This window comes from Urocitellus parryii, chromosome 8, assembly GCF_045843805.1.
Source record: "Urocitellus parryii isolate mUroPar1 chromosome 8, mUroPar1.hap1, whole genome shotgun sequence".
In the NCBI taxonomy this organism is placed as follows: Eukaryota; Metazoa; Chordata; class Mammalia; order Rodentia; family Sciuridae; genus Urocitellus; species Urocitellus parryii.
The window spans coordinates 133,282,938-133,293,662 of record NC_135538.1 but is presented as its reverse complement, the minus strand read 5'-3'; positions in this window follow the sequence as shown (position 1 = coordinate 133,293,662).

Sequence of the window (10,725 nt, the reverse complement as noted above, 5' to 3'; positions counted from 1 at the left end):
TGTCCATCAGATCCCTCATCAGACAAACAAGAGGGAGCCCAGGGTTGGATATCTGCGCCTCCACCAGATCAGTACTAACTCCAGAGATGGGAGTTCAAATCATTCCCACAGGGGTAAAAGGACCTCTTCCCAAAGGAACAGTAGGCTTATTATTTGGACACAGCTCTTCTACTCTAAAAGGACTTATGATAAGTCCTGGAGTAATTGATCCCAATAATGAAGGTGAAATAAAAATTATAGCCAGTTCTCCAAAGGGTATATCATTAATTTCACCAGGAGATAGAATAGCACAGTTACTAATAATACCAAGCCTATGTGATAAATTTTCCAGTTGTGCTGTAGAAAGAGGTTCCAAGGGATTAGGCTCCACAGGTGTAGATTGGGCTATGCTTTCTTTAAATTTAGATTCTCGCCCCATGCTAAAACTAAATATTCAAGGACATGAATTTAATGGGCTACTGGATACAGGTGCAGACCTTAGCATCATCTCTCATCAAGAATGGCCAAAACATTGGCCATTACACAAGCCAATCAAACGCTTCGAGGCCTAGGAGTGGCGACTAATCCCCATAGAAGTGCAATGGTATTAGATTGGAAGGATCCTGAAGGATGTGAAGGAACTATACAGCCATATGTATTGGATCATCTTCCCATAAATTTATGGGGATGAGATGTCCTAGATCAATTAGGTTTGACATTAACAAATAACATCAATCCTAACACACCCACTACTAGGGCTAGACAAGGTTTTAGGAAAGGAAAAAGATTAGAAAAACAAGAACAAGGTATAGCAGCACCAATACAAATAGATCAAGGAACAGACAGACATGGGTTGGATTTTCACAAAGGGCCACTGAGACAATAAAAATTACATGGAAATCAGAATGACCAGTATGGGTTCCTCAGTGGCCCCTGACTAAAGAAAAGATACAAGCAGCCCATGATCTGGTAAAACAACAATTAGTGGAAGGACATATACAACCTTCTGTATCTCCCCATAATACTCCCATTTTTGTCATCAAAAAGAAATCTGGTAAATGGAGATTATTGCAAGATTTAAGAGCCATTAATAATGAGATGGTTATTATGGGACCTGCTCAATCGGGGATTCCTCAATTGTCTGCTTTGCCAAAAACTTGGTATTTTTTAGTTATAGATATTAAAGATTGTTTTTTTTTTTCAATTCCAATTCATCCTGAGGGTAGTCCACGTTTTGCATTTACTATCCCTGCACTGAATCTTGAAGGTCCTTATCAGAGATATGAATGGAAAGTACTCCCTCAAGGGATGGCTAACAGCCCAACTATGTGTCAAATTTATGTTAACAAAGTAATCCAGCCACTTAGAAATCAAAATCCTGAACTAAAAATATTTCACTATATGCATGATGTATTATTAGCACACAAAACTAAAAACACATTGCTCAAATGTTATGCTACACTTACAAACTTATTAAAAAATTATAATCTAGAGATAGCAATAGATAAAGTACAATTAAATTTTCCAATTAATTATTTAGGAGTTCTATTATCCTCAACCATGGTCCATCCACCAAAAATTCAAATACAAGTAGATCAACTCAAATTACTTAACGACTTTCAAAACTTATTAGGAGACATAAATTGCATAAGGCCTTATCTAGGTATACCAACAGGAGAGTTGGGACCTTTATATGATATCCTAAAAGGTCCATCAGATCCAAATTCACCTTGCATGTTAACGCCTGAAGCAAGAAAGGCATTAAAAATCATTGAAACATATATGGAAAATATGCATTTGGATAGAACTGATATGTTTGCCTTTATTATTTATTGAACTACCAACAAAACATATTCCTACAGGAGTATTTTGGCAAGAAGTTCCATTATTATGGATACATTTATCTTATTCTCCTAACACTATTCTTACTAGGTATCCTGAGGCTGTAGGACAATTAATACTCAAAGGAATAAAAGCAGCAAAGGGAGTGTTTGGAATTTCTCCCAATAAAATTATTACTCCATATACTATGAATCAAATTGATGAGTTAGCTAATGAGTTAAATACTTGGGCAATACTCATGTGCAAATCTAATGTTTCATTTGATAACCACTTACCATCTAATACTTTATTGTCTTTTTGGTCATTGCATCCTGTAATTTTTCCAAAAATGACAAGAAAAACACCTATAATGAATGCTCCAAATATATTCACTGATGGGTCAAATAATGGTACAGCAGCAATAGTTACACCTGATCAAACTTTTACATTTTTAGTACCCAAACAATCAGCTCAAAAGGTAGAGCTTGCCAGAATTTGGAAAATTAAAATATTTGCATGTTACAGTTGATACTTCTTCTGGATTTTTGATGGGGTCCCTTCATGCCGGAGAAAAAACTAAAGATGTTATAGCTCATTGCTTACAAAATTTTGCCACTGTGGGCGTTCCAAAACAGTTAAAAACAGATAATGCCCCTGGTTATACTTCTACCTCTTTTAAACAATTTTGCTCATCATTTGGCATTACTCATATAACAGGAATCCCATACAATCCACAGGGACAAGGCATAGTTGAAAGAGCTCATCAAACTATTAAAATGTACTTATTAAAGCAAAAAGACGGAATTGGGAAGGGGTATATATTCCCCAAAGATAAACTTAAAATAACATTTTTTACTCTAAACTTTTTAAATTTGGATTCATCAGGACTTAGTGCTGCGGAAAGGCATATGTGTCCAAAAATGTACATAAGCCCAAGGTACTTTGGAAAGATATTCTAACAGGACAATGGAAAGGTCCTGACCCAGTAATTGTCTGGAGTCAGGGGTCTGTTTGTGTGTTTCCACAGGAAGAACAACAGCCAATTTGGATCCCGGAGAGATTAACTAAAGTCCTGACCCAGTGATTGTCTGGAGTCGGGGGCCTGTTTGTGTATTTCCACAGGGAGAACAGCAGCCGATTTGGATTCCAGAGAGATTAACTAAAGCGATTTCTACAGACCAAAAAGAAGATGATTTGGCTCAAATCCATAACAGCTGATATCCAAAACTCCAGTTTGGCTATCCTTAAATCTGCGACAGAACCAGGATGCTTTGTTAAATATCTATTTTATTATTGCCTTTTCCCACATCATGAAGTTCTATTTTGTTTTTTGAGCTCATACAGACCTAGGTTAATGTTTTGCTGATCAGTTCTATTTCTTGACTATAGAGTTTTTAAACATTGCAATGGAGATTTCGCCTGTTAAAAGTTATAAGGCCTTTACTATTATGTTATGTGTTGTATGATTATATTATGTGTGCACACTTGTATTTTGTGTTATATGTTTGAATGTACATATGTCCATTTATTATATATGATGAGCGTTCATGAAAAAATGGATCCTAATTTTTTTTTATTCACATGATTTAAATGGTTTAATTAAATTGGATAAACAACTGTTGAGGATTGTTTTAATAAGTGAACAAAAAAGGAGGTTAACAGATCTGTTTGTTTTTTTTTACCTTTCCTTTTCATTATATTTAATAATTCTCTTCAAGATAATGTAAATTGTTAAGAAAATTGTTTTCTTTTAGTGCCTTCTGGAATGTTACATAATTTTTTCTTTAGCCATTATTGCCAGAATTCCTACCTTCATCCCAGTGCCGGTGAAGACAAAGATAAAACCAATCTACAGCTTCTGCAATAGCCATCACTGAACTGCTTGCAGAACTTGCCTGGACTATGTATCACTTCTATGCATTGTGAATTCACCTGTATGCCTTGTGAACTATCTGTTGGTGCAGTGACTTGTGGTAGTGTTGGGGTATTTTTGCTGATGATGTCATCGGTGGTACAATTTTTCCAAAAGGAGTCGTTAATTGGCTTGGTGTATCTTCCTCCCTTCTGCTTGTCATGATCGTTCAGCTAAAATTTGGGGGCCAGCAGAGGTGAGGCAAAGAACCTCACCACCCTGCTGGTAAAAAGACCTATCCACAGGTGTGGCTGTATACTGGACCGGTAGTCAGTAACATCCAATTGAAGTGGTACCAACCTAAGAAAGGAGGCTGACGCCTTGAGGTCAGCTCATCCGATAATGGGTAAGGACCATATGTACTATTGGACAACCTAAGGCAGGCACAGTCCCTAAGCCACATGCTTGTTGTTTAAACAGAGAGGGGGAGATGTTGAGAGCCACAGCCGAAGGGGCCCCAGCAAACTTGTGCCCTCAGCTTCCACTGCCTTCCATTTCCTCTACTGCACCTCTCGCCAGCCCAGAAGATGCTGCAAGGCTGATGTCATAAGGTTTGCATCATGAAAACCATCAAACCCTGATTGTGTTATGTAAGGAAAGTGGGATAACAAGTAGCCAGGGCCCATTCCATGTCTGTTTTTCTCTGGGTCTTGAGGGAATTCTGATCTGATTCTCTACCTTCCAGACAGAGGTCTTGACATCAAGTTGGCAGACAGTGTGCCTTAGCATGAGTGTGCCCTGGAGTCCTTGTCAAATACAGCCAGGTCTCTCTAGTTCCTGCCTCAGAGGTTCCACCACCCTCTCCCTGATGCTTCCCTTCAGGTGCCCACATTCTATCACAAGTACTCTCATCTGGGCTGTGTGCTCCTGACTCCACAGAGGCCACCCAGAGGACCACCTGGACTATTGTGGAGCCAATGACTGCCTGCTGACCATAGCACCCAACAACAATATCTACCACCCTTCCCAGGAGCTGATCTACACTCTTCTGTGCATCTGCACTAGAATGTGCCCTTGGCCCCAGGGCAGAGTCCTGAGCAAAGCCAAGCCCAGCCTCTTCCTACGTTGAAGAGAAGCATCCACAGATCCCAAGCCAGCTGTTTCCTTATAGTGCCCCTGCCCTGTGTAGACCTGTATGGTCCTGAGGGACTTCTCTTAGGAAAACAGGTACCATTGGCCAGGATATTCAGTGGAGTAGCCATGACACCCGAATCTCCCCACATCCCCAGAGTCCCATGAAGTAGCCATCAGCCAATGTAGTATTTGCATTCTAACTAATAAAAACCTAAAGTCTGTTTCTAAGTCTCCCTAGCCATGCTCCACATGCTCAATGGCCACTCAGGACTAGCAGCTACCATTAACAGATACTACCCAGGGGACAAGGACATTGTGGACCAACATGCCCAAGTGACCCTGAAAGGTCAGACTCTCTGGAAATTATTATTTCCTCTGAGGAAAGCATTTGACCCTAGTGGCACCAAGATGAGCTCTGTGGATCTTCATCACTGTCACCAAACCACTGAGGGTGCATAGACTTTGCACATTTACAAATAATTTCTTGCCAAGAGAAATTGACACAGTGAATCTTATTCTCAGAGATACAACAAAATGAAAAACTTATATGTAGAGATTTCTTCAAGAATTTATGCATATTCATAGATTCATTACTCATGTGAAAAGGATACATTTAAACATTTCAAAAAACCATTTTGAAAGGTGTTTAAATGTATCTTCTGTCACTCTTGAATTTTGGAAGTCCAAAAGGCCTTGGGATGTGTCCTTAAAGATCAAACGTCTGAGGCTATTGTGAATGAGGTAGTTTTCATAATTTCTCTTTCAGAGGATTCATCACTGATGTATAGGAATGCATTTGATTTATGGGTATTGATCCTGCTGCTTTGCTGAATTCATTAACTAATTCTAGAAGTTTTCTGATGGAAGTTTTGGATCCTCTAAGTATAGAATCATGTCATTGGAAAACAATGATAGTTTGAGTACTAATTTTCCCATTTGTATCTCATTAATTTTTTTCATCTGTCTAATTGTTCTGGCTGGAGTTTCAAGGACTATGTTGAATACATGTGGTAAAAGAGGGCATCATGTCTTGTTCCAGTTTTAGAGGGAATGCTTCTAGTTTTTCTCCATTTAAAATGATGTTGCCTTGGGTTTAACATAGATTTTATAATGTTGAAGCATGTTCCTACTATGCCTGGATTTTCCTGGTGTTTTGAACATGAAAGGTGCTGTATTTTGTCAAATGCTTCTTCTGCATCAATTGATATAATTATATGGTTCTTATCATTTATTGATGGGAAGAATTATGTTTGTTGATTTCCATATGTTAAACCAAATTTACACCATGGGAATGAACCCCACTTGATCATGGTGCACTATTTTTCAATATGCTTTTGTATTTGATTTTCCAGGATTTTATTAAGCGTTTTTGCATTAATGTTCATCAGGGATATTGGTCTGAAATTTTCTTTCCTTGATGTGTCTTTGCCTGATTTTGGTATTAGGATGATACTAGCTTCATAGAATGAATTTGGAAGGGTTCCTTCCCTTTCTATTTCATGGAATAATTTGAGGAGCATTGACATTAATTCTTTTTTTGTAGGTCTTGGTGAACTCAGCTATGAATCCATCTGGTCCTAGACTTTTCTTGTTTGGTAGGCTTTTAACAGAGCCTTCTATTTCCTTGCTTGAAATTGATCTGTTTAAATTGTGTATGTCCTCTTAACTCAGGTTGGGTTGATCATATGCCTCTAGAAATTTGTCAGTGTGTTCAAGGTTGTCTATTTTACTGGAGTTTGAATTTTCGAGATAGTTTCTTTTTTTTGTTTGTGTGCATGAAAAAAACTGCACTTTATTGAAAATATAAAAATAATTCAGAAATATTTAAGTATAATTCTTCCAACCTCTCTGGGCAGTAATATTCACATTAACAATACAGTTACATTGATAGTCTTGGCTGATGTGTGTTTGCTTCATACTTTAACTCAAAGTTTCTGTTGATATTACTATTCTTTTTTTTTAATTGGTTGTTCACAACATTTTAAAGCTCTTGACATATCATATTTCATACATTAGATTGAAGTTGGTTATGAACTCCCAATTTTACCCCAAATGCAGATTGCAGAATCACGTCGGTTACACATCCACAATTTTACATAATGCCCTATTAGTAATGGTTGTATTCTGCTACCTTTCCTTTCCCCTATTATCCCCCCACCCCTTCGCTCACATCTTCTCTCTCTACCCCATCTACTGTAATTCATTTCTCTCCTTGTTTATTTTCCCATTCCCCTCACAACCTCTTATATGTAATTTTGTATAGCAATGAGGGTCTCCCTTCATTTCCATGCAATTTCCCTTTTCTCTTCCTTTCCCTCCCATCTCATGTCTCTGTTTAATGTTAATCTTTTCTTCCTGCTCTTCCTCCCTGCTCTGTTCATAGTTGCTCTCATGATATCAAAGAAGACATTTGGTATTTGTTTTTTTAGGGATTGGCTAGCTTCACTAAGCATAATCTGCTCTAGTGCCATCCATTTCCCTGCAAATTCCATGATTTTGTCATTTTTCAGTGCTGCGTAATATTCCATGGTGTATAAATGCCACATTTTTTTATCCATTCATCTATTGAAGGGCATCTAGGTTGGTTCCACAGTCTAGCTATTGTGAATTGTGCTGCTATGAACATCGATGTGGCAGTATCCCTGTAGCATGCTCTTTTAAGGTCTTCAGGGAATAGTCGGAGAAGGGCAATAGCAGGGTCAAATCGTGGTTCCATTCCCAGCTTTCCCAGGAATCTCCATACTGCTTTCCAAATCGGCCCCACCAATTTGCAGTCCCACCAGCAATGTAGAAGTGTACCCTTTGTCCCACATCCTCACCAGCACTTGTTGTTGTTTGACTTCATAATGGCTGCCAATCTTACCGGAGTGAGATGGTATCTTAGGGTGGTTTTGATTTGCATTTCTCTGACTGCTAGAGATGGTGAACATTTTTTCATGTACTTGTTGATCGTTTGTATGTCCTCCTCTGAGAAGTGTTTGTTCAGGTCCTTGGCCCATTTGTTGATTGGGTTATTTGTTTTCTTATTGTCTAATTTTTTGAGTTCTTTGTATACTCTGGATATTAGGGCTCAATCTGAAGTGTGAGGAGTAAAAATTTTTTCCTAGGATATAGGTTCCTTATTTACCTCTTTTATTGTTTCTCTTGCTGAGAAAAAACTTTTTAGTTTGAGTGAGTCCCATTCATTGATTCTTGTTTTTAACTCTTGTGCTATGGGTATCCTATTAAGGAATTTGGAGCCCCACCCCACAGTATGTAGATTGGAGCCAACTTTTTCTTCTATCAGACGCAGAGTCTCTGATTTGATATCAAGCTCCTTGATCCATTTTGAGTTAACTTTTGTGCATGGCGAGAGAAAGGGATTCAGTTTCATTTTGTTGCATATGGATTTCCAGTTTTCCCAGGACCATTTGTTAAAGATGCTATCCTTCCTCCATTGCATGCTTTTAGCCACTTTGTCAAAAATAAGATAGTTGTCCCTCCTTCTTTTTAATAGGGTGGCTAAGGTTTTGTCAATTTTATGTATTTTTTCAAAGAACCAGATTTTTTTGTCAATTTTTTGAATTGTTTCACAAAAGAGGTGAAAGATCTCTACAATGAAAACTACACAACACTAAAGAAAGAAATAGAAGAAGACCTTAGAAGATGGAATGATCTCCCATGCTCTTGGGTACACAAAATTAATACAGTCAATGACCCCATACTATCCAAAGCACTATACAGATTCAATGTAATTCCAATTAAAATCCCAACACCATTTCTTATAGAAATAAAAGATCCAGAATATCCAAGGCAATCCTTAGCAAGAAGTGTGAAAAAGGAGGTATCACAAGACCAGACCTTAAACTATACTACAAAGCTATATTAACAAAAATGGCATGGTATTGGCACCAAAACAGACATGTAGACCAATGGTACAGAATAGAAGACACAGAGACAAACCCATATAAATACAGTTATCTCATACTAAACAAAGGTACCAAAAACATACATTGGAGAAAAGGTAGCCTCATAAATGGTGCTGAGAGAACTGGAAATTCATATGTAGCAAAATGAAAATAAACCTCTATCTCTCACCATGCACAAAACTCAACTCAAAGTGGATCAAGAATCCAGGAATTAGTCCCAAAACCCTACTCCTAATAAAGGAAAAAGTAGGCCCAATCTTCATCATGTCATCATGCCCCAACTTTCTTAACAATGATCTGCCTGTGTGCCTCCACTGTGCTCTGCTCGCTGTTGTATGGAAGGTGCCCCCGTCCACGTGTAGGACAGCCATCTACATGCTGGGTAGGCAGCCCCTCCCTGGGCTTGCAGTGGAAAGTGGGTGCCAGCTTACAGGGGGTGTGGGGACTGACTGGACAGGTGTCACCAAGTGACTGTGAGACCATGGAGCCCCATAGGAACACTTTATAAGGGCCTAGTCTCACCCTAATGAGAAGCCCTTCTCCAGTCATTGCATCTGGGTCCCCTCAGCTCAGGAGCCTCCTGGGGTCCAGGCAAGTTGGCCTTTGTCCTGCTAGGCTGAGGCGCTAGAGACCAGGGCTGCAGTTTCACCCAGGCAGATGTGTGAGCCCAGCTTGTCACTCAGAGTAGGCCCCACACCATGCCAGCTTCCTGAGTAGACCCCCAGTCCACTCACACTGTGTGGAGGTGGCTAAGCAGAGGAGGAACTGTGACTCCTCTGCTAGAGGCTCTGGGTGCCCACAGCCACTCCCTGTCCTGGCTTCCTCCCCCTGACACAGGTACACAGGGACTTTCTCTGCTTGCTTCATCCTTTTTTAACCTTTTCCACAGATGCCTTTGTGGCTGTGTCAAGCACCCTGGTGAGAGCCTGGAAGAAGGAAGCTCACAGCTTCAGTGGTAAAGCATGGATGCTTTTTGTCCCAGGCCACCGAGAGCTGCCAGCCCAGCAGAGCTTAGGGAGTATCGAATTGTGATGGACTTACAAGGGAAACTGTTAAATCTTTTTGTTGTTATTGTTTTTAATTTTTTTGTTGATGATGAACCTTTATTTTATATGCAGTCCTGAGAATCGAACCCAGTGCCTCACACACGTTAGGCAAGTGCTCCACCATGGTGCCCCAGCCTCAGCCCCTAAACCATTTAATCTTTCTCTTGGTTTCCATGTAAAATGAGATTATTCCTACTTTACAAAGGATATTTAAAGCCATGGTTGCTGTAAAGGACCATGAAAAACTAGCTCATGAAGCACCCAGAAAACCATTTGCTAGAACAAGGTCATGGTGAAATACATTTTGGTGAATCCCTTAGCTGCACTGGAATTCTTACCAGCTTTGATTTGGCTTGGAGTATCCATCTTAAATGCTCATGGCCCAATTCCCAGGGCTCAGCAACAAATACAGACCTTGAGCTTGAGTACTTGCTCAGAGCAATTAAGAAAGGCAAGATTTTCAAAAATATAATGTGTCACAATATATTACAAAATTTGGTAAATAATGAATTTGTGTCTAGAAATAATGAAGTCAAGAGTACACCATAAAAAGAAAAGGCCTGTGTCAACAATTGGGGCCATGGCTATGGTAGTCTGCAGGTCACTGCCATGTGCTGAGGCTGGCTCTGAGGTCTCTTATGTCCAAGGCTAAGACAGAAACCTGGGTCCCATGAGAGCTATTACTTGACAAAAGTATTTCAAAAGAAGTTGATGTTCAGGTATTACCTTGTAAAAGGGTTTCCATGTGGGCCTAAGCAGAGAAGATGAACCAAGCAGAGTGGGCCCTGTCTTGGAGGGGTGCTTGGTTTCTTTCTATGGCAGTGAGATAAAAACCGAGGGCCCTCTCTGGGGATATGGCTGTGAACAGGTCTGAGCAAGGCAAGCTCTTGGTGCTTGAGCAAAGAGCTTTTGAATGGGTTGGGCTTGGTCTTTTCCTGCTGTCTCTTGAGGAGACTGGAGCCTTCTACTCCTGGGTCTGCACCCC